Below are 22,770 nucleotides of genomic sequence, written 5' to 3'. Positions count from 1 at the left end.
AGCGCTTTGAGGAGGGGAGTCAAGAAGGGACAGGAGAACTAAGAGCTGGGGGCATGGGGCGGGAGTGGTCTGACGACACCCTGTTCCTCAATAGATAAGAAGCTCCCTTGTGGGGAGTAGCAAGTAGTCCAACCGTAACATGAAGGTTAACATTCCTTTGGAAATAAAAAATATGCAAAGTACGCTCACAAAATCTGCACTATGGGAAAATCACTGCTTCTATTTTCAGGCTCAAATTATGAACAGATATTTTTCCTAAAAAGAGTTTGCAGGTGCTTCTGAAAGAAACTAAGCTAGAGTAAAAGTCACCGCAAAACTCCATTTGCTAATCAAGTCAGACTGCACAATCCTGCCCTATAGCTCAAACACCCTAAAACTCCATGGCAGTGAGATGTTTTGTTTTATTTAATTTTTTTGTCTTTTTGAACAAGTATGCAGAATCAACACTGGATTACATGGGCACATACTTAACCCAAATGATGTGAATTTATTAAGGTTTTATGGTAATAACTGTTCTGAGAATTTGAAAGAAAGCTAAAATAAAGAACCTAAAGTTTAAATTAAGTCCTACTTTTACATGAAAAATTCATATTTGAAATTCTCAAATTGGTCATCAAGCACATTAACCTCCTACATGTTGCTGCTATTTTTAAACCCCAAGTCACAATATTCATTATGCAAACTAAATAGGCAGTGTTTTGTACTCTTGTGCAGAAGGTCGCTATGGGTTGGAACCTACTCAATGACATCTAACAACATCTGCTCCTCGTGTATGTAGATTCACGTTCCAACAGGCATATACTCACAGATAGAATATCCACGTACCCCAAACACCCAGGACCTTGAAGGGGACCAGGGAAGAGCCTGCCTAAGGCCTCTCCAGCTCAGCAGCAGTGGTGCTCCCATCTCCCACGCCCACTGCAGTAGGCACAGGGGAAGAGGCTGTGGCATCAGGAGCTTTCCTTTCTCTTGGCCCATAGAGACAGGACTAAAGCCTAAGGACTCAGAACTTCAAGGACAGCTCAGAGCTGGGAAAACAAAAGTGTTTGCTGAGTGAATATATGGGAAGAAGGGGAAGAGGATGTGCAGAGCCAGAAAGGAGAGGAGCGAGAACAAAGCAGAAAAAGGAAGAAAGGTAAATAGAAACGGTAACAAAAATATATCTGCTCAACAAATAAAGGGCTATGCTTACTTTCTGGATCAGAAGTCCACCCCAATTTAATGTTTTTATTAAATTCCTTTTGCAATTACCTTGTAATTTCTTCTTATGCCTTGGTCTTACTAGCTTCCAATTCCAGACTCAGTAAGAGTAGGGTTGGTCCTGGAAGTCCATGGAAGAATTTCTACAAGGAAAAGAAAATGGATTAAAAAGTTCTGAAGAATGACAGTAATTCCTTTTGAATGGTATCATTCAACTGAAACGGATTGTCGCTGAATGGCAGACAATATCTTTCCGAATACATCTTGGAAGCCTAGGATATAATTCCCTTTCCTAGTTTAGCTGCTCGAGCAAGCTTTACTCATAATGACCTGTAGGACAGGGCAGCACCTCCACTTGGGTTTCTGAGACTCTAACTCTTTACAGAATTAGAAAGTCAACAAGTTGGAACTGACGTGCTGTCAGTAAGTTTAAATTTTGGTTTGAGTGAACATTAAGATTAATCAAAAAAGAAAACATAAGACAACAGCTGAGTAGACTTGGTTTTTGTTTTGCTGTGTTTTTATTTCAGTTTTTCTTAAACAGAAAACAAACCAAACAGTGCTGCATATTATAGTTCCAATGTGGCTTTGCAGCCCTCTAAGCTCAAAACCCTGAAAAAGGACACATCATTTTTCTATCTCACAGAACCATGTAGGACATGATGTAGTCCTCTCACACACAAGTGGATAATGGGTATATTGTAAGGAAATAGATATATTGTACCTCAGAAACCTTGTTAATGTTTGTAAGTGAAAGAAATATTACAAAATAGGCATTCTCATTGGCCTTGTTCTCCAAATGCTGTTTGCAGCCTGAACTAGAACAAGAATACATTCCTAATTGTCCTGTCGCTTCTTTCTCCTGAGTCAGCAATAGCACGGGACAAGTCCTTGGGTAAGATAGCCACAGTGGCTGAGAACACATTATGTTTAGGAAGGGAATAAGATAGCATGGATATGACTTTGCTCTGACTCAGAAACAGTGTGACTCTATCTTCCAAGGGGAAGACGGGATGCACATGCTCTTTAAGGAAAGGCACTTGCCCCGTGTTTCTGAAACACAGATAATTTTTGCACAACCTGGATAAATTGTGAAAATGATTCTTAACTGGAAATTCTACAACTCCATAAAAAAAAAGGCAGGAAAGAAAACATAAGTTTCTTCTACTAAGCAAATGCTTGGTCAACTGACTGGAAGAGATCCATGTTTGTATCCATTCCAAAGAAAAAGTGACCCAATAGAATTCTTAAATTATAGAACGATATCCTTAATAGCACATTAAGTAAATTTTGCTGAAGAACATCAACAATGGTTGCAGCAGTATACCGAAAAGAAGATACAAGAGGCTTAGGCCAGATTCAGAAATAAGACAAAGCAGGTAACATGAAAAAGATATTTACTTGTGTTTTATTGACTATGCAAAGGCGTTCCATTGTGGGCTCATAACAAACTATGGATACCCTTGAGAAGAATGGGAATTCCAAAACACTCCATTGTGCTCATGCAGAGCCCGTACAGAGATCATGGTGAGGTAGTTGTGTAAACAGAATAAAGGTTTAAAAGCAGGAAAGGGCTGTATCCTCTCAGCATACTTATTCAAACTGTATGTTGAAATAATCAAGAAGCTTGCTTATGTGAAGAAGAACTGGGCATCAGGATTAAGGGAATGCATATTAACAATCTACAATATGTAGATGACACAAGCTTCTTTGCTGAAAACAAAGAAGATTTGAAGCATTTGCTGATGAAGATCAAGAATTGTAGCCTTCAGTATGAATTACAACTAAATGTAAAGAAGACCAAAATCCTCACAACTGGACATGATGAGAAATAATTGAAGCTGCCAAGGATTTCACTTACTTTGATATGCAATTAATGCTCATGGAGGCAACAATCAAGAGTTTCAATGACAAGTTGCAGTGGATAAATTTGCTGCATGAAACTTCTTTAGAATGTCAAAAAGTAGAGAAGTTACTGCGAAAAACAATGTGCACCTGACCCAAGCCATGGCATTTTCTTTCTTTTTATAAAAAAAAATATTTTGTTGGGGACTCTAACAGCTCTTATAACAAAACAAACCAGCCTATGTGACCACAAGGTGCAGAAGGGACCAGTTATCACACATCAAAGAAATAAAAATCATATCAATGGGTGCCCACCTCCCTAACACGATCAACGAAGACAAACGTGTACATAAGCAAATGTGGTGAAGAAACCTGATGGTGCCCAGCTATCAAAAGATAGAGTGTCTGGGGTCTTAAAGGCTCGAAGATAAACAAGTGGCCATATAGCTCAGAAGCAACAAAGCCCACATGGAAGAAATACACCAGCCTGTGTGACCACGAGCTGTCGAAGGGATCAGGTATCAAGTATCAAGGAACAAAAAAATCATATAATTGAAAATGTGGGTGAGTGCAGAGTGGAGACTCAAAGCCCAATGGTAGTCAACCGGACACCCCTTACTGAAGGGTTGTGGGGAGGAGATGAACCAGATAGGGTGCAGGGTAGCAACGATGAAACATATAACTTTCCTCTAGTTCTTAAATACTTCCTCCACCCCAATATCATGATTCGAATTCTACCTTACAAATCTGGCTAGACCAGAGGATGTACATAAGCACAGACAGCAACTGGAAACACAGGGAATCCTGGAGAGATGACTCCTCCAGGACCAGTGGTGAGAGTGGCAATGCCTGGAGGGTGGAGAGAATGTGGGGTAGAATGTGAAATGATTACAAGAATCTATATATAGCCTCCTCCCTGGGGGAGGGACAGCAGAGAAGAGGGCAGGGGAGATGTCAGACAGTGTAATGTATGACAAAATAATAATAATTTATGAATGATGAAGGGTTCATGAGGTAGGGAGGAGTGGGGAGGGAGGGGGAAAATGAGCAGCAGATATTAAGGGCTCAAGTAGAAGGCAAATGTTTTGAGAATGATGGTGGCAACAAATGTACAAATGTGCTTGACACAATGGATGTATGTATGGATTGTGATAAGAATTGTATGAGCCCCCAATAAAATGATTTAAAATAATTGAAATCAGTCTAAAGTTAATTTTAAAATAAATACTCATTAGAATTAAAAAAATTATTTTGTTGGGGACTGACAGCTCTTATAACAAACCATACATCAATTGCACACTTGTACATATGTTGTCATCATCATTTTCTAGACATTATCTTTCTATTTGAGCCCTTGGTATTAGCTCATTTTTTCCCCTTCCTTCCCTCACCCTCCCACACTCGTGACCACTTAATAAATTATAAATTATTATTTTTATATCTTACACCATCTGCTGTCTCCCTTCACCTACGTTTCTGTTGTTCTTCCCCTTTTGGAGCGGGGGGAGGGTATTGCATTGATCATTGTGATTCGTTCTCCTACTTAATCCTCATTCTTCCACCACCTTCCCCCTACCCTCTTGGTATGGCTACTCCAATTTCTGTTCTTGAAGGGTTTACTTGTCCTGAATTCTGTATGTCGAGAGCTCTTATCTGTACTGGTACACATGCTCCGGACTAGCCGGATTTGTAAGGTAGAGCTGGGGTCATGATACTGGGAGTGAGGACGCCTCAAGGAACCAGAGGACTATTGTGTGTTTTGTCAGTGCACGCCTGGCTGACTCGTCCCTTACTTGTGATCCTTCTTTGAGAAGATGTCCAATCATCTACAGATGGGATGTGGGCCTCCACTCTGACCTTCATCATTTACATAAATATGATTGTTTGTTTTGGGTCTTCTGATGCCTGATAACTTCCCTTCAACACATCATGATTGCACAGGCTGGTGTGCTTCTTCCATCTGGGCTTTGTTGCTTCTGTGCTAGATGGCCGCTTGTTTAACTTCAAGTCTTTAAGACCCTAGGTGTTACATCTTTTAATAGCAGGGTACCATTGGCTTTCTTCACCACATTTGCCCATTTTGTCTTCAGCAATGTTGGGAGGGTGAGCATTACAGGAGGGTGAGCCAGGTTAATAGAACAAAGTGCTCTTGTGTTGAGGGAGGGCTTGAGTAGAGGCCCAAAGTCTGTTCACTTCCTCAACATATTGCCACATAAATATATGTACATAGGCCAATACCGTCTTTTTTATTAATTAATACACTTACATATGTACACAACTATGTGTCTAACTCTATCACTGGTTTTGCTTCCTAGATCATACCTGTTTCCTTTTACCTTTCTCTTATCCCATATCACTCTCACCCTTTATTTGCCTCACAATAATTCCTCTCAGCTAGATTGCTGTTGCTCCAACACCACCAGGGTACCTATGCACCCGCACCCTCCTCTCGCCATTGATTTTAATTCCCTAGTTGTTCCCCTGCCCATGGCATTGGCATTATCTCCCCCACTGGTCCTAGGGAGTTCCAGGTACTGCCCCTCCTAGCCTGAATTCCACTTTGGGGGGGTCATCTGGGGCTTCATGACTTTGTTCTCGTTGCTGATTTCTAATGTTCCCTTCTTGGTTCACCCCACTGGCTCACTCCCCACAACGTGTCCTCTGCATTGTCCTCTCTAGGGGTATGCTCCAGTGAGGGGACATTGTGTCTCAAGCTGTTGTTGGCCCCAGTCCTCTCTGGGCCTTAGCAGCTCCATGCAGGGACATCAACCACAGGGCTTGGTGTGCCAGAATGGGGTCTAGTCCCTCCTTCTCTCTTTTTCCTTCTTAGTTTGCTCCCATGTGGGTGTGTCAGGCCGGCCCCTCTCCCAAACCTATAGGTTCAGTGTTGTCTTCTGTAACACATACTTCTAGGGAGGGGGTCAGTAAATCTCTAATTGGGTCCTCTCAGTTCATGAGTTACGCCATGTGGTTACACTGCCCTCAAGTGAAGCCATGATACTTTCTATTGCCTCATACGCATGTGAAGGTTGGACACTGAATAAAGAAGATCGAAGAAGCATTGCCGCACTTGAATTGTGGTGCTGGTACAGAATACTGAGAGTGTCAGGACTACCTAAAGAATACATAAATCTGTCTTGGGAGAAATAGCCATCATTTCCATAAAGGCAAGGATGGTAAGACAACCTAGTGGACACACTATCAGGAGAGATCCGTTCCAGGAGAAGGACATCATGGTTGATAAAGCAGAGGGGCTGCGAAAAGAGGAAGGCCCTCAACGAGATGGACGGACACAGTGGCTGCAACCATGGGCACCGGCATAAGGACAATGGTGAGAATGGTGCAGGACCGGCAGTGTTTCGTTCTCTTAGGCACAGGGTCACTCTGGGTCGAAATCTACTCGCTGGCATCGAACTAACAACAAGTAGCTGCTTTAGCAGCTCATCATCATCTCAAATGTTTACCTGACGCTAGAATCTGGAAAATGTTCTGATAGAAATCACATTTTTTAAAGTGGACATTGACTGTATATTTTGAATTGTTACAATAGTAACAGGTAACAAAATACTTCCAGGAAGTCCTTGGGACCTCAATAGAACATAGCTAAAAATCACTGCATTAGGGTCTTTGGCAGTCTCCCAACAACCATAAGCTCCTGCAGTGCTATGGCACTGAACTTCTAGGAAATGACAGGATTGTTGTTTGCTATTCCGACAGTTCACGGTATTTTCAGTGCTCGTCACCAGCACCACCCTGAAATGAGTTATTTCTTCTCCAGTATTTGAGATTCATTATCCAGCTTTCACAGGCTCAGGAGCCGTTGAAAATGTCATGGGTTGGGCAGACAGACCTTAGTCCTCAAGGTGACATTTTTTCTCTTCGACAATTTAATGAGGTTTTGTGTAACAGATCTGTCAATGCAATCCATCACTTGATTTCTTAATTGCTACTTCCATGAGCATTGTTTGGGCATTAGAGTAAAATGAAATCCTTGATAACTGATCTGTTCTCCATTTACTTTGTTGCTGTCTATTGGTCCAGCTGTGACAATTTAGGTTTCATTTATGTTGAGTAATAGTGAAGGCTGCAATCCTTGATCTTTATCAAAAAGTGCTTCAAGTCCTCCTCACTTTCAGCAAGCAAGGCTGTGTGTGCCATCTGATCGATGAAGCCTGTTAACAAGCCTTCCTCCAATCCTAATACCACATTCTTCTTAATATTGTCCAGAGTCTCAGTGTTGCCAGCAGAGTCCCAGAAAGTAGGCAGGCAAAGAGGCAGAGAGAGAGGCTGGTTTGCAGTTTCCCAGGGTTATAAGGCCACTGCCCCAAGGAGGCATCATGAGGCTGTGACTCGCTTCACAGGATGGAGTCTACCCCTATACTTTCATACATCTTCAGGTTTATAAAAAATCACCTAATTACCACTGTTGGAATAGAATTTGGCATTTATTTTGCAGAACTAAAAGAACTTTGCAGAACTTGCTGGAGCAAATTGGGCCTAAATAGAAGCTGGATTAAATTTTCTTGTCACAGATCATATTAAAAGCCTATTTATTTGTTTATTTATTTATTCATTCATTCATTCATTCATTCATTCATTTGAATTCCACTAAAATACTACCTTTTTAGTGGGGAAATAAAATAAAATCTGAAATTGCTGGTTGGAAATGAAAACTAAAGTTGTGATATTATGGAGCCTAACAGAGATTTAGAGACGGCAGGGGCCTAGAAGGTTGGTGTTAGAATTTGTAATGCACTGCAGGGCAGTGGCTACTGGGCCTCTGGCCTCACAGAAATTAACCTTGGACTGATGCTGACGGTCACTCTTGGTTCTCTTGGTGAAGTTACAGGAGGTCCAACCCGGTTTCCATACCATTGTCACACCTCCTCTCTGAAGCTCTGTGTAATGAGAAATGTATCAGTGATGCTGCATATCTGGCCTAGATTTTACATAGCTTTCACAAATACAAAGGAAGCCTGTAAATGGGTATGTAAATAAAACTAAGCCACTGCCCACTTTCATACCTAAAACCTTTAGAACACCCTACTTTCTCTGCGGTCACTGGTAAAAAGAGGCTGATCTGATTAAGGAACTGCTTAGGACGCCATTGCCTTAGGAACTCTCACGAGGAACTTGAAGTAAAAACTAACAATAGATAAAAACAAGGCCTCTAAATTTCTTAACGTTATTTTTCATTTACAACCAGCAATTCGAGATTTTTATTTACCAAGAAAGTGAGATAGGCTTTTAATATGATCAGTGAAGAGAAAATTTAATCCAAAGTTTATTTAAGCCTAATTCAAATTGTTTATGATTCATAATTACTAAGTAAAATGTTTTACAATTTAATATTTTGCTACCAGTTGTTTTTATTTTGCCCCAATATTATAAACAAATTCCATTTATTTTTTAACAATCACTGCTTCTGTCTTTTTCAGCTTACATTTTGATGAGAGAGAATTATCAAGGAACTGAACTCTTGCTATGATCCAGGAATAGAAAAGTCACATACTTATAACCGAAATGGAAAATAAGACCACTTCCGGAAACTTCCGATTAGATTTACCCTCAAAGCTGCCATGTTAAAGCAAAACCATGCTCATAAAAAGAATGCATAGTAAGTCCACAGAATTGAAGCTTAGGGGTCCTGTGGTTGTCATCGCCTTCAGTCAGCTCATTACATAAAAGTGAAAAGCGGTTGAATGACATTTCCAACATCATGCCAGTCTTCAGTATTTCCCAGATGCTAATCCGGTGCTATATAAATAACCTCATAAGCGCTTACAACTTCATCTATTTCAGTCTAATACAAAAATATCATTCTATCCCACACAATTACAAAACTGCCTAAAGTGATCAAGAGCATACTTTACCTTTTCTCTAATTATAAGATAATTAAAATATTAATGCACATGAGAAATTTCAAATGAAATTTGGGATACTCATAGTCTAACCTAGATTCATCCACTCTAAAAATTTAATTTCTCTTTTATTATTCGCAGTCCAACAATAATTGTAGATTTGCTTTAGTACATTTTAAGTGGATTTTATAGACAGCTATCAAGCAAAATGTCATAACTATTCTGCAATTAAAGCTTACATAAGCAGTTTGCAATTAAGGATTAAAGAGAGATTCATAAATAGATCCACCAGCTTGGACAGAAATCTTATTCTCAAACTATGCAATCATTCTCAAACTCAATCTACCCAGATATGCATCTAATTATCATCCAGAGTCATGTGTTGCCAAAACTTACCAATTTGTCACTCTGGTGGCATGGATGTTGCTGGATGCTAAAAGCTATACCATTTCCAATACTAGAGGGTCACCAGAGGGGGCAAGGTTCAGCAGAGCTTCCAAATTAAAACAATCTGGGGAATCCAGTGATCTGCTTCGGAAAACCAGACAAGGTCAGCCTAATGGATCACAGCAGAGCCCGTTTTGACTCATTTGCTTTGGACATGTCACCCGAGGGATCAGCCAATGGAGGAGGAGATTATGCTTGGTGAGGAGGGGCACACGGAAAGGAAAAGCCCTTGGTGAGAGGGAATGTCACAACAGGCACAGTAAGAGACCGGCACTAATATCCTGTGAATGGCACGGGACTAGGTAAGATTTCGTTTTGCTGTACATAAGATGGCCATGAATTAGAGTCAATGCAACAGACGCTAACAACAAATCATATTTTGATTTTACTGTTTTTTATGCACAGTGTTGGGTGCAAGAGTGCTAAAATGCATGGGCTCATGCCCCTGTCTCCCACCTTCTGAAGGTATTCAGGGAAGTCCTGCAGTGAACCCTTATGGAAATCAAGGTTTGCACATGTAAAAACCTGAGAGCTGATGACATAAATTCCTCAGGTGACTTCCCAGAGTTCCTTAGTTGACAGATTTAATCCATGTAAAGAATGTATTTCATATGTAAGGAAGCCAGGTGAAATAAAGCAGGCCAGCAGATGAGGCCCTGAAACAAAATCCACTGAGGTTGTCCTCTCTGGGAAAATGTCATCCATGGACTATTAACCTTGTAACGGTTGGTCATATAAACTTATTAAACTCAGTATCACATGACTATTTAAAAAAAGAGTGAAGGGAGTTTTAAGCCCATATAAGAGGGTTTCAAAGAGTTCGTAGAAAAATCATGACTAAAATTAAAATGACTGATCATTCAAAGTGTTAGAAAGACAAGCAACTCATACAATGCTGTTGAAAAATTCAAACATGATAAGCCACCGAAAAATATTGTTCAGAAGTCCTGATAAAGTTAAACACAAACCAAAAACCAAACCAAACTCACTTCCATCAAGCTGATGCCAACACACAACCACCCTTTAGAAGATGGTAGACACTCCCTGTGGGTTTCCAAGACTGTAACTCTTTACAGTAGAAAACCTCATCTTTTCCCCGGGTAGCGGCAGGTGCTTTCAAACTACTGACCTTGTGGTTTGAAGCACACCATCAGGGCTCCCAAGTTAAGCATAACTCATTACCCAAAAATTTTGTTCCTAGTTATTCACATAAAAGAAATCTGAACAGATCTACTCATCACCAAGAAAAGAATGTTTATAGCCATTTCACTCACAATAGCACAAAACTTTAAAGAGTCAATATGCCCATTAACTGGTCATAAATGAATTGTTGGCAACAACAAAAGCACAAAACAATCCAATTAAAAATATTGAGGAAGGATATGAGCAAGTATTTCATGAAAGAGGGCATTAAGGTAGTCAACAAGCACATGAAGAGATGTCCCCAATCATAAGCCAAACCAAACTCAGTGCCACTGAGTCGATTTCAACTCAGAGTGGTAAACAGGGTAGAGTAGAATATACTTGTGATTTTAAAAGACTGTAACTTTTAAAAATGTAAACTGTTTTATTGATATACAATTCAGATGCCTTACAAGTCAGTGGTTTAAACGTATTAAGGAGTTGTGCATTCATCACCACGATAAATTTTAGAATATTTTATTCATCCTTGAACCCATTATTATTATTGCCTCACCATTCCCAACCCTACCAACTTCCCTGGCCATAACTCTAAGAAACCATTAATCTGGTTACTGTCTCTAAAGATATACCCATCCTAGATTTCAAATAAGAAAAACATCCCACCCACCCCACCCACCCCAAAAAATAAATCTGTGATAACAAGCCTCAAATGAAAAGAAAGTAAAAAATTATTAAAACTAGAACAAATATAAAATGATGGGGTGTGAAATTTAACCTAACTACAACTGCATTAACGCACTCCAAAGCATTCTGTACGATAGCAAAGGTTTTCCTCTCCCAATCAATGACCAGCAGGGATTTTCCAGAGCTGACATACACAGGGAATCCTACAAATCGCGATATAGCTTTCATTATCATCCATCTGGAACTGGGTGCTCCAACTTTGAACTCTAGTGTAGTTCTCCCCTCTAGTCTTGGACCCTATTATTTATAATATTCATCTCACACAAGATGTGCGGATGCAGCTAAAACTTCACTTAGATGACTATGTTTTCAGAGAAGCCTCTAAGACTGCAGATGCCGTTCTTCCTGATAGTCAAGTACATTTGATTTCGTCATCACACTTTGCAAGCCCGAACTTCAGTGATCTCATGAGGGTGCGTGTCAAGTGGAGCCACGTAAGAAAAATAAAGAAAGGTTCTTAGATTAGGGTTATGGTTAAGGGAAAGTTCAACATCTATTAATAGATCTATAATTTATATATGCCCTTGGCCCACTTTAGAGACACTGTTATCGTTTGGGAAGGAATATTATAAGTCATTCCCTTACAATATGAAAATTCTATTGATAAAAATCAAACTCACTGTCATCGATTCTGATTAATAGCGACTCTATAAGACAGGGTAGAACTGCCCCGGTGAGTTTCCAAGACCGTAACTATGGAGAAGACGGCCTCGTCTTTATCCTGAGGAGCAGTTGGTGGTTTTGAAGTGTTGACCTTTCAGTCAGCAATCTAATTTGTAACCACTATGCCACCAGGACTCTTTCAACTCTATTAATTGCACCATTAATTTAGCCAACAGTCTAAAATTTTAAATACTGATGAGGAGAGTGTACATGGACAACTTTTTAGACTAAAATACAGGAATTGTTGATTTGTACAGAATAAAGCCTCAAGGGATTAAACACTATTTATCCAAACAATGAAGGCTGGAGATAAAACTTCCCATAATTATGCTGGTTGGGCTAAGACATAAGAAAATGAAAATAGCAAATATATCGTATTCTTAAGCTGCCATTTTTTAGTCAGGAGATTTTAACTGAAGTCCAATAACTTCCAAGTGCAGAACCTTGGGATAGCAATCAACTGCTTCTTCTCACACTAGTGTGCTTCAGCTTTAAGTACAGGAAGTATTTTAGTTCCTTTAAACTGCTACAGGTGTATTTTCGGTAAAATCCAGTTCCTCTAGTGGGGTTCTAAATTGGATCCTTCTGGTGTGGCCTATGAAGGATGTTGTACACCTTGAAACAACAGTCTCAAATTCCAGTTGTCCATAACACTTGGCCTGAATCACCATGTGCTGCACAGAATTAAGGTCAAAAGTGCCTGATTAGGATCATAACATTGGGGATATGCTCCCATTCAGGGGGCAGGTCTATACAGTAACCAGTGTTCCCAATGGCAGGCTGCCCCTCCTGGTCTACCTACCAAGAAAAGTGAAATCACTTTTGGCAAGACAGGGACCGTTCCCCCTCTGGACTTGAATTTCCATTAAGGTTGAGTGAGAACTCTGGTAGGAGTGTCTATCCATTTGAGGTAACCATGGAACAATGACATATGGAAACGGAAAGGAAATGGTTGGTCTTCTCCCTGTCCCTCTAGCAGAAGAAACTGACCCTAGATGAGGGGAGGTCTCCTTTAATGGAGTAAATTTTATGGTGTACTAATAAATGGGTGATCCATGCATCATGAGTGTTAGGCAGGCACAACACCTCATTTTGGAGGAGACCAGATTGGAGGATTATATGACCTGAGAACAGATGCTTGTTCTTGGTGTTTGTGCTGACTATCCTGGTCTCACACAAGACTGATCCTTTTGGAATTGACTTACTTAGTGGAGCATAATGGGCTCCAGGTCTGTTACTGTCATGAGGTGTTTCACAGTTTCATTCTTGTTTTTTTAGGGATGCCCAGCCTTCCACTATGTGCACACACGAGTTTACTTACCTATTCTTCTACTGATAGGAATTTAAGCTATCCCACGTGTCTCGCTATTGTGAACTGCACTGCATGAATACGGAACATGTCTGTCTGCTCATGCTGGGCCTCTCACTTCTCTGCGGTGGACACGCAGCAGAACCGGGTTGCTGAGTTGTATAGGATTTTAAATCTCAGTTGTTTTAAGTTACAGCATATCTCTTTCGATAATATTTATAAGCCAGCCAGCAGACTGAGTTCCAGCCTCTTATAACCCTCTCGAGCATTTGTTGTTTCCTGTTTTTGTTTGCTTGTTTTTTTTAATTGGCTATGGTTGTCAGTATAAAGGGATAACAGCATTGTTTGGAGTTGACCTTCCTGAATGGCTAGTGATTTTTCTCATGTGTTTGGTAGCCATTTAAATGTCATTTTTGGTGAACTGTCAATTCATGTCTTTTGCCTACATTTAAATTGGATTATTTGTTGTCTTTCTTATTGAGGTGTTAGAGAATTCTATAGATTTTAGAAATTAGTCCCTTTTCGGTTGCATAGCTGCTAAAGATTTTCCCCAGTCCTTTGTTTTTGATTAATATTTTTATGCATATGAGTATCTTAATTTTTGAAGGTTCCAGTTATCTACTTTGTCTTCTTCTGGGTAGGCATCATTATTCTCTGGCAGCATGTGCATGCCCAGCAATAGGGCCCTAAGTCTGTCCCCATGTTCCCACTGACGCTCCTTACAGCTCTGGGGTTTACATTGAGAGCTCTGTTGCATCCTGAGTTTGTTTTGTGATGAGGTGCGGGTCTTATTTTATTCTTCTGTCTTCTGCAAAGGGAGATCCAATTTTACCAGCACCATTTGTTGAAGAGTCTTTTTCCAGTTTAATGCTTTTGGTTCTTTGAAGACAATTGCAGGCACTCTGGTGGGGTAGTAGTTATGAGCTGGGCTGCTAACTGCAAGGTCTGCGGTTCAAAACCACCAGCCGCTCCACGGAGACAGAGGAACTGGAATCGACCTGATGGCTGTGAGTTGATGAAAATCACTTGTCTGTAGATTGCATTTATTTCTGGGTTTTTATTCTGTTGCATTGGCCTATGTACCTGTCATTGTACCGGTACTAGACTGTTTTGACTTCTGCAGCAGGTTTTGAGGTTAGGTACAAAACCCTTAGGTTAGGTTCCCTCTCTACTGTAAAAAATGCACCCAATGTGTTCTTGTCTCTAACATGGGGTAGCTGGGCAGGCCCTGGGGGATTGAATGTTGGAAGAGAGAGAAGGGGGAGGGGGAGAAGGAAGGGAGAGAAGCTATAAAGGAGGAAACCATTGCTTGAAGGAATCACTCAAGGCTAGCTAGTGAGGATCTTTGCACCAAGATTCCCATGTGCCTGACCATCCAAGCAGGGTCCCCAGAGGCTAGAAGGTAACAGGGTTGGCTGGTTGGGTTGGAGTAGGGGCAGAAAAGGATAAGCAGGTCCCCATGGGTACATTTGTACAGTAGAGGGGGGGGGGCTTAGACAAGGTTTTCTAGAGAAACAAAATGAGAATGCTAATAATTTTATATATACTTATACAGATAGATGTATAACATAAGAAATAAACAGTTAAGAAAATTATAAAGCAGTACAAATGGCTCAGTGCAACTCACTCCCGTGAGACAGTTGTGAGACACTGGCAGGCCTTCAAGTCTTGAGGGCCACCGGGTAGTCCTCTGTAGAGCAATTCAGGCTGTCCGGGCACAGGCAGCAAACAGCAAGGCAGGTCACCAACAGTCAGCCAGATGACAGGGTCCGACAGTCCCCAGCTCAAGAGATGTAAATTCCAATGGTGTGGCGAAGCAGGTCTTGAACAGGAACCTCAAATTACAGTGACACAGTCCACGGTTAGGTGTTCCACAGCTAGTGTAGCTTGCAAATTGAGGCACAGAACAAGCAAGGTACCCGCACTCTGGTCAGATGATCAAAAAGCATGAGACAAGAAAGGCGAGGCTCGCCAAGCCATTTATCTCTCTGCCCTTCAATTAATCTCACAGGTGTTTATCGGCCAGGTTGGCAGAATAAACTACCTCAGGGGGAGTGTACAGAAGTGTACACTCAGGCTGCTGGTCCATGGTGAGGTGTAGTCAGCAAGAAACAAAAAGTTTGCTGATCTCCAAGTTTAAGAACTTTGGTGTATTCAACTGTTAAATTGTTTGTCTGGATTCCAGGGCGTACAGGATTTTGCTGTGGGAGGGAATTCTCGGAAAGTTGTTGAGGAGATCTTCCTGTGCTTACAGCCTGGAGGACACTGTTCCCTGGATGTAAGTTTATAAAATCTTTACCAGAATAAAAAGTTTCATCTCTCTCCCCAGGGGTGGTCAGTAGTTTCAAAATACTGAAATTGACATTAGTTCCTCATAGGCTTAAAGGAGTGTTCTGAAATTCCCATTCTTCTCAAGGCTACCCATAGTTTGCTATGGTCCACACAGCCAAATGCCTTTGCAAGGTCAACAAATGTCCTCTCAGCCACCATCCATCTGACAACAGCAATGACGTCTCTTGCACCGTGCCCCTCTTGAATGTGCCCTGAACCTCTGGGTCAATGTACAGCAGCAGTCCTTTCTGGATTATCTTCAGCAAAATTTTACTAGCATGTGATATTAAGGATTTGGTCCTATAATGTATACATTTTATTGGGTATACTTTCTTTGGAATGGGTGCAAAAATGGGTCTCTTCCAGTCAGCTGGAGCTTGGAAGGGCTGCCTTCCAAGTTTCCTAGCATTAAGCATTGAGTGCTCCACCAGCTTGTAGAAGCATTTCAACTGGCATTCCAAAAATTCTTGAAGCCTTCTTTCGACTAAAGCTTACCGTGCAGCTTCCACTTCTTCCTTCAGTTCCATTGGGTCTTACTCATATGCTACACCTTGCAATAGGTGTTGACTAGTTCTTTTTGGTACACTCAGTCTACGTATTGCTCCCTCTTCATTTGATGCTTCCTGCATCATTCAAGATTTGGCCATGGCATCTTTCAATAGTGTAACTTATAGCTTGAATTTTTTCTTGAGTTCTTTCCATTTCAGATACGCTAAGCATATTCTCAAATTTCGTGTTTTCTAACTCCAGGTCTTTTTACAATTCACTATCATATTGTACTTGAATTGTCCTTTTCAATTTTTCCATTCAGTTCTTTTACTTCATAATTTCTGCCACTTGTCTTAGCTACTCCGTGAGCAGGAGCCAGGTTCAGAGTCTCTTCTGACATTCTGACTGCGACATGTCCGGCCTGCTTCAGGACCTGTGCTTTCTTCATGGGCATTCTCTATGTCATCCCACGGCTCGTCGGGTCTTCTGTCAGTAGTGTTCTTGAAGTTCAGCTGCAAAATACTCAGGGTCCTATTTTGGATCTCTTGTACTTGTCTTAGTTTTTGTCAGCTTCAACCTAAACTTACATATGAGCAGTTGATAGTTCCACATTTGGTGCCTGGACTCATTTTTTTAAAATACTTTTATTGAGGGCTCTTACATCTCTTATCACAATCCATACATTCATCCAGTGTGTCAAGCACCTTTGCACATATGCCACCATCATCATTTTCAAAGCATTCTCTTCCCACTTGACCTCCTGAGATCAGCTCCCCATTTCTTCCCTCTTCCTCCCCCACCCGTGCTCCCTTATGATCCTTGATAAGTTATAGATTATTATTTTCATATTTCACATCGTCCTCCGTTGCCCCTCACCCACTTTTCCGTTATTCGTCCCCCTGGGAGGGGGGGGTGTTCTAGATTGATCCTTATGATCGAATCCCCTTTTATCCCCCCACCATCCCTAATCCTCCTGGTATCTCTACTCTCCTTGTTGGCCCTGAGGGTTTTATCTGTCCTGGATTCCCTGTGTTGTGGGCTCTTATCTGTAGCAGTGTGCATGCTCTGGTCTAATCTGATTTGTAAGGCAGAACTGAGGTCATGATAGTGGGGGGAAGGCAACACCAAAGAACTAGAGCAAAGTTTTGTGTTTCATCGGTGCTACACTGCACCCTGACTGGCTCATCTCTTCCCTGTGACCCCTCTGAGGGGATGCCCTGGACTCATTTTAGCTGTTGATATTGAGCCTCTTCATTGTCACATCCCACAGGTATAGTCAGTTTAATTTCCTGTGTTTCATTTGCAATAAAGAAGTTGTTGGTCTTGCAGAATTCTCTTTTAATCTCCAGTTACTTTCTACCACCAGAGTCATATCTTCCAACTACTGTTTCTTTCTCTTTGTTTCCAACTTTTGCATTCCAATCACCAATAATTATCAATGTATCTTGATTGGATGTCTCACCAATTTCAGACTGAAAACAATAGTAATGTTCTTCAATTCCTGCATCACTGGCTTTGGTAGGTAGTGCATAAATTTAAATAACAGTTGTACTGACTGCTTTTCTTATGTGAGGATAGATATTACCCTATTGCAGACAGCACTGTACTTCGAGATCGATTTTGAAAAGTGTTTTATTTTATTTTTTTACGATGAATGCAATATTATTCCTCTAGAATTTATCATTCCTGGCATAGTAACTCTATTATTTTCTGATTCAAAATGGCCAATACTATTCCAATTTGGCTCACTTAAGCGTAAAACATCAATCTTTATGTACTGCATTTCATTTTTGATAACTTCCAATTTTTCTAGGTTCTTAGGTGGTGTATTCCAATTTCTAATTATTACTTGATGTCTGCAGCCATTTCCTTCTTATTTTGAGTCGTGCCCATTACCACATGAAGGTCCCAAACGCTCTACTCCCACAGGCTTCACTTCAACTGAGTCGAGTAGGCAACTCTACTCTGAGAAGGCAGCTCTTCCTCAGTCATATTTGATTCATCTTCTGGCACTATGTCTGGTAATGTTCTGCTTCTATTCATGAGCTTTTCAGTAGCTGACGATGTTTCGATGCTATCCAGAATGTTTCGGTATCTCATTCCTCAGAAGTGGACAGTCTTTCCCTCATGCATACTCTGATTTTTGTCTGGAAACTTTAAAAAAATAAACCTATTCACTTTGGGTGATCCTGCTGGTATTTGAAACACCAGTAACATAGCTTCCAGTATCACAGCAACACACAACCCACCAGAGTACAACAAACTGACAAGTACCTGGTGGTGGAAGTGTAGTTATATAGGTGGATTTGTATATGTTTGGGATGTGCTGCATATAGATTCATACGAATAATAATGCACAATCAGGCACAGTTATGGATACTTTCTAAACATAATTAAACTTCCTGTTCCTACAGGGCTTATTTACTGGGTTTGAAGGTTCAAGACCATAGTTTTGTGGGATAATTGATATAAATTAACTCATAAAGATAATGTTCTACAATCTACATCATAGATTGATGATTAGGGGTTACAGTCTTGATAATTTCGTAACCTATAAGACTCATATTACCAAGCTACACTTTCGGCTTTTCAGGTTCCCTGGAAAGGTTTCCAATAGCAATCCCAATGCCTGCGCATGCTATCGCCTGGCAGGAACCTTTATAACTGCATGGACCTGAAGAAAGGGGCTCACACCAGAGCGCATGTGAAACTTAAATCTCTCACATAATTGTTTCAAAATCTGTATTACGTTGAAAAAACGTTTCCCTGATTTCAGTAAGCTGCCCATTACTGAAAACACCGCGTGTCAACAAAAAGTCACAACAGAAACGAATCGAGTCATGTAAGATGCAACTACCGCTCCCTCCCATCTGCAGCAATGCAAGTGAGCACGGCCAAGGACTCAAGGAAGACCGGCCCACGCAGCCAAATGATGGCACACTGGAACAGCAGTCTCTTCCAGCCTGAGACCGGAAAAACTAAGACAGTGTTTCTCAAAGTGGAAAGACCCAACAGAGTTATCCTGGGTGAGAGGCTGTAATACAAAAATTCTTAATTGCTGGAAGGGAGACACTGAGTAATTTATTTTCCTTGAAAAGGGGGCAGTAGGATAAATAAGTATGGGAGGCTATGAACTAGATGGCGCCTCGATATGACCACTGTTTTGACCAGGGACACAACAGAAAATCGCAGTCAGAATGGTAGAAAAAAATTAACCAAATTCATTAAAAATGTTCATGGATGTATCCCTGAGTGTAAGAGATGACAAAACAATAATAATTTATAAATTATCAAGGGTTCATGAGGGAGGGGGAGCGGGAAGGGAGGGGAAAATGAGGAGCTGATACCAAGGGCTCAAGTACAGAGCAAATGTTTTGAGAATAATACCAACAAATGTACAAATGTGCTTGACACAATGGATGCGTGTATGGATTGTGATGAGTTGTACGAGCCCCCAATAAATGATTAAACTTTTTTTTTCATGGAGTAATAAAGGCGAGAGGAATCCCTGAGACTAACACTCTAGGATAACCCTTTAACTTCAAACTGAAGACTCTTCCAGAGGTCACTTTTCAGCCACCGTAGATTTGGCCTAATAAATAAAGAAGAATACTTGTGTGGATCAGAACAAACTTTGAACAGTCTTGAAAGATTGGAAATTCCAAAATACTTAATTTTGCTCATGTGGATCTTACACCTGGATCAAGGGGCGGTTGTGTAAACCAAACAAGGGACTATCACATGGTTTAAAATCAAGAAAAGTATGTGTCAGGATTATATCTTCTTACCATACTTACTCATCTGTATGCTGAATAAGTAATCAGAGAATGAAAAAGAATGTAGGATCCGGGCTGGAGGAAGACTTAGTAACAACTTGTGATGTGCAGCTGACACAACCTTGCTTGCTGAAAGTGAGGAGGGCTTGAAGCACTTGCCGGTGAAGATCAAGGAGCACAGCCTTCCATGTGGATTACATCTCAGTATGAAAAACCCAAACTTGTCACAACTGGACAATAGGTATAGCATACGTGGAGAAAAGGTGGAGGTGGTCGAGGATTTTGTCTTGCTTGGATCCACAATCAAGGTTCGTGGAATGCAGTACTCAAGAGATCAAAGAACACATCGCACTGAGTGAATCTGCTGCACACCTCTTTAAAGAGTTGAAAAGCAAAGATGTTGTTTTGAAATTTACGGTGCCATTGTATTTTTAATTGCCTCACATGTATGTGAAAGTTGGGCACTGACTAAGAAAGACTGAAGAATTGATGAATTTGAATTATAGGGCTGGCAAAGAATACTGAAAGCATCATGAACTTCCCAAAGAACAAACAAATCTGTCTTGGAAAACAGCGCCAGAATGTTCCCTAGAGGCGAGGATGGGGAGACTCTGTCTCATGCACTTTGGACAGATTGTCAGGAGAGACCAATCCTTGGAGAAGGACACCAGGCTTGGTAAAGCAGAGGAGCACGGAGACAGAGGAAGACTCTCAACAAGCTGAATCACACGGTGGCTGCACTGGTGAGATGGAACAGGACTGGGCAGTACTTGCTTTCGTATATAGCTCTGCTAGGAGTCTGAACCAATGGAGAGCACTAACAACCTTCACCTGTATGGAATGTGCTCCTTTAAACCCTTGAAACAATCAACATAGGAGACCGCACAATCCACATTTACTAAAAGGCAAAGGTGAGAAGGCAAGGAGGGGCAGCAATACTGGATGGTGAGATCAAACAGAGGGTGAAAATGGTCAGAGACGACTGATGCATTAGGGAGACATAGCCATGTCAGGGAACAATCTGCACATAGTTTAAATGGGAATCTTAATTGCTTGGTAAACTTTCACCTAAACACAATAATAATATTATATATGTGTAAAAGATACTTATGAAATTTAAGCTTATAGATCTATTGTGAGCTATGGCATATATACTAATAAAATCACACACTGGCTGAACTAGCAGCCGTGTGTAGAGTTTAGTTAAGATCCACACATATACTACTTTTTATTATGTGAATTGTTCGACCCAGGCGGATATGCTCTGCCATGCCCCCGTTCTTTCATACCTCACTACAAGCCGAGTTCTAAACCTCAATTACGTTTGCCCGAGGCTTTTACAATGTTGCCAACCTTCTGTGAACAAAACGATGCCTGTGCCTGCCATCCCCTTATCAGCTAGATTGGATTGCTGTAATCTCTAGTGTTTTCATTGGCTGGTTTTCAGAAGTAGGTCACCTTTTTCCCATGCCTTCTTACTCTGGAAATTTTGCTGAACACTCTTCAGTGTCGTACAAGTCCCCACTGACAGTGGTGGCTTCACATGTGGTCTATTGGCCAGCAATCAAGCCTGAGAAGGCAGGAACACTGTTCTCAGAGTTAACAACACTGGATTTCAAGTATTCACAATAATGTTTCATCCAGTTGAGTCAGAAGAATTGTCTAGCACCTGGTTTCCCAATGCCCAGCCTTCAATCTTCCAGACAGCAAGAAAACAGGTCTTTATCTACTTATGACCATATTCTCTGCCCTCCATGATTATCGCCTCTAAAATTAAGTCCAAAAAGCTCTCAAAATATGAGTAAAGGCCCCTGCTCTGGTCTCCCTTACATGCTTCATTTTGGTTCTTCACAACCACTAGCAGATCCCTGAAAGTGGGCAATGTGTCTTGCTTTCAGGCTGTACATGCCCCTTTCAAAGTCTGAAATGCCCCTCAGGTACAGTCTTGTGCCTAGAGATTCCAGTCCACTTACCCCCTTCGCATGGCTCGAGCATTCCCTTCTGTGAGTAGCTCTCCCATGACCTCTGCAAGCTTTTGCATCCCCTCCTCCTCATGCCCTGGTTTCTTATCCATCCTATGAACACAGTGAAGCCAGATACAAAGAACCAGTTATGGATGTGTTTCCTCACTGAACCATAACCCCCTGCTCCGCTTATCTTAATCCTGAGGACTTAGCCTACCTTGGCATTTAAATGGTATTTTTTAATGACTCGGTGGCTCCACGATAAAGTATAATTAACCAGGCTCTCTACTTTCTGTCTGACTTTGTGTTAGGCCAGGTTGACTAGAGAAACAAATTCAGGGACACTCGTAGATGTGTAAAAGAGAGCTTTATCTCAAGACGTAATTGTATACAAGGAAAACATCCCAGTACAACTAAAGTCCATGAGTCTGATACTAGTCCATAAGTCTAATTCTAGTTCACAAATCCCTCTTCAGACTCATGACGCCACAGGCAATGATGCAGGAAGATCACTGGTGCAAGGTCTTGTGGATCCACTGGCGATGGGTGCATCTCCAGGGCTAGTGCAGGCCTCAGTGTGGCTCACTAGCATGAAGGTGAAGGCAGAGAGAGCGGGGGCAGGTCCCATGACCTTCTTATGAGAGGTCTAATCCCACAAGGAGGTACCACCAGGCTGTGACCTGATTGACAGGCTGGATTCCACCCCCTACACTCTTGTATCTTCAAGTTGACATGAAATTATGTCACTACCACAGACCTTATACCAACAAGCAGTGTGCATAGTGTCTCAACTTGGCGAGTTAAACAAAGATACGTGATAAATCTCGACAGACACCATCATCTGGAAGGTACTCAGAAAGCATGAGCAGCTCAATTAACATCCAAGCATTTGTAGACTGGGAGTGATGGAAGGATCTAGAATTATTACCACACAAACATTTTGGTCACTCTCAAGTTGGCTGGGTCAAATAATGGTTCCCTCACCTACTATGTGATCT

At 41.2% G+C, this 22,770-nt stretch overlaps 1 protein-coding gene across 3 annotated transcripts in view; it reads right to left on the bottom strand.

Moving 5' to 3' along the window:
* FAM110B (family with sequence similarity 110 member B) overlaps positions 1-22,770 on the bottom strand; it is a 209,475-nt gene that overhangs the window by 145,763 nt on the left and 40,942 nt on the right. For 2 of the 3 annotated variants that reach the window (XM_075549694.1, XM_075549693.1), the window contains exon 2: positions 1,252-1,343. The gene's annotated coding sequence lies outside the window, so the exon portion shown is untranslated. Of the gene's footprint in view, positions 1-1,251; positions 1,344-21,781; positions 21,872-22,770 lie in introns of those variants that run through there. The other variant, XM_075549695.1, reaches the window with a different exon arrangement.

Source organism: Tenrec ecaudatus, chromosome 5 (assembly GCF_050624435.1).
Source record: "Tenrec ecaudatus isolate mTenEca1 chromosome 5, mTenEca1.hap1, whole genome shotgun sequence".
NCBI classification, from domain to species: Eukaryota; Metazoa; Chordata; class Mammalia; order Afrosoricida; family Tenrecidae; genus Tenrec; species Tenrec ecaudatus.
This window is presented reverse-complemented; position numbering and strand designations above follow the sequence as displayed.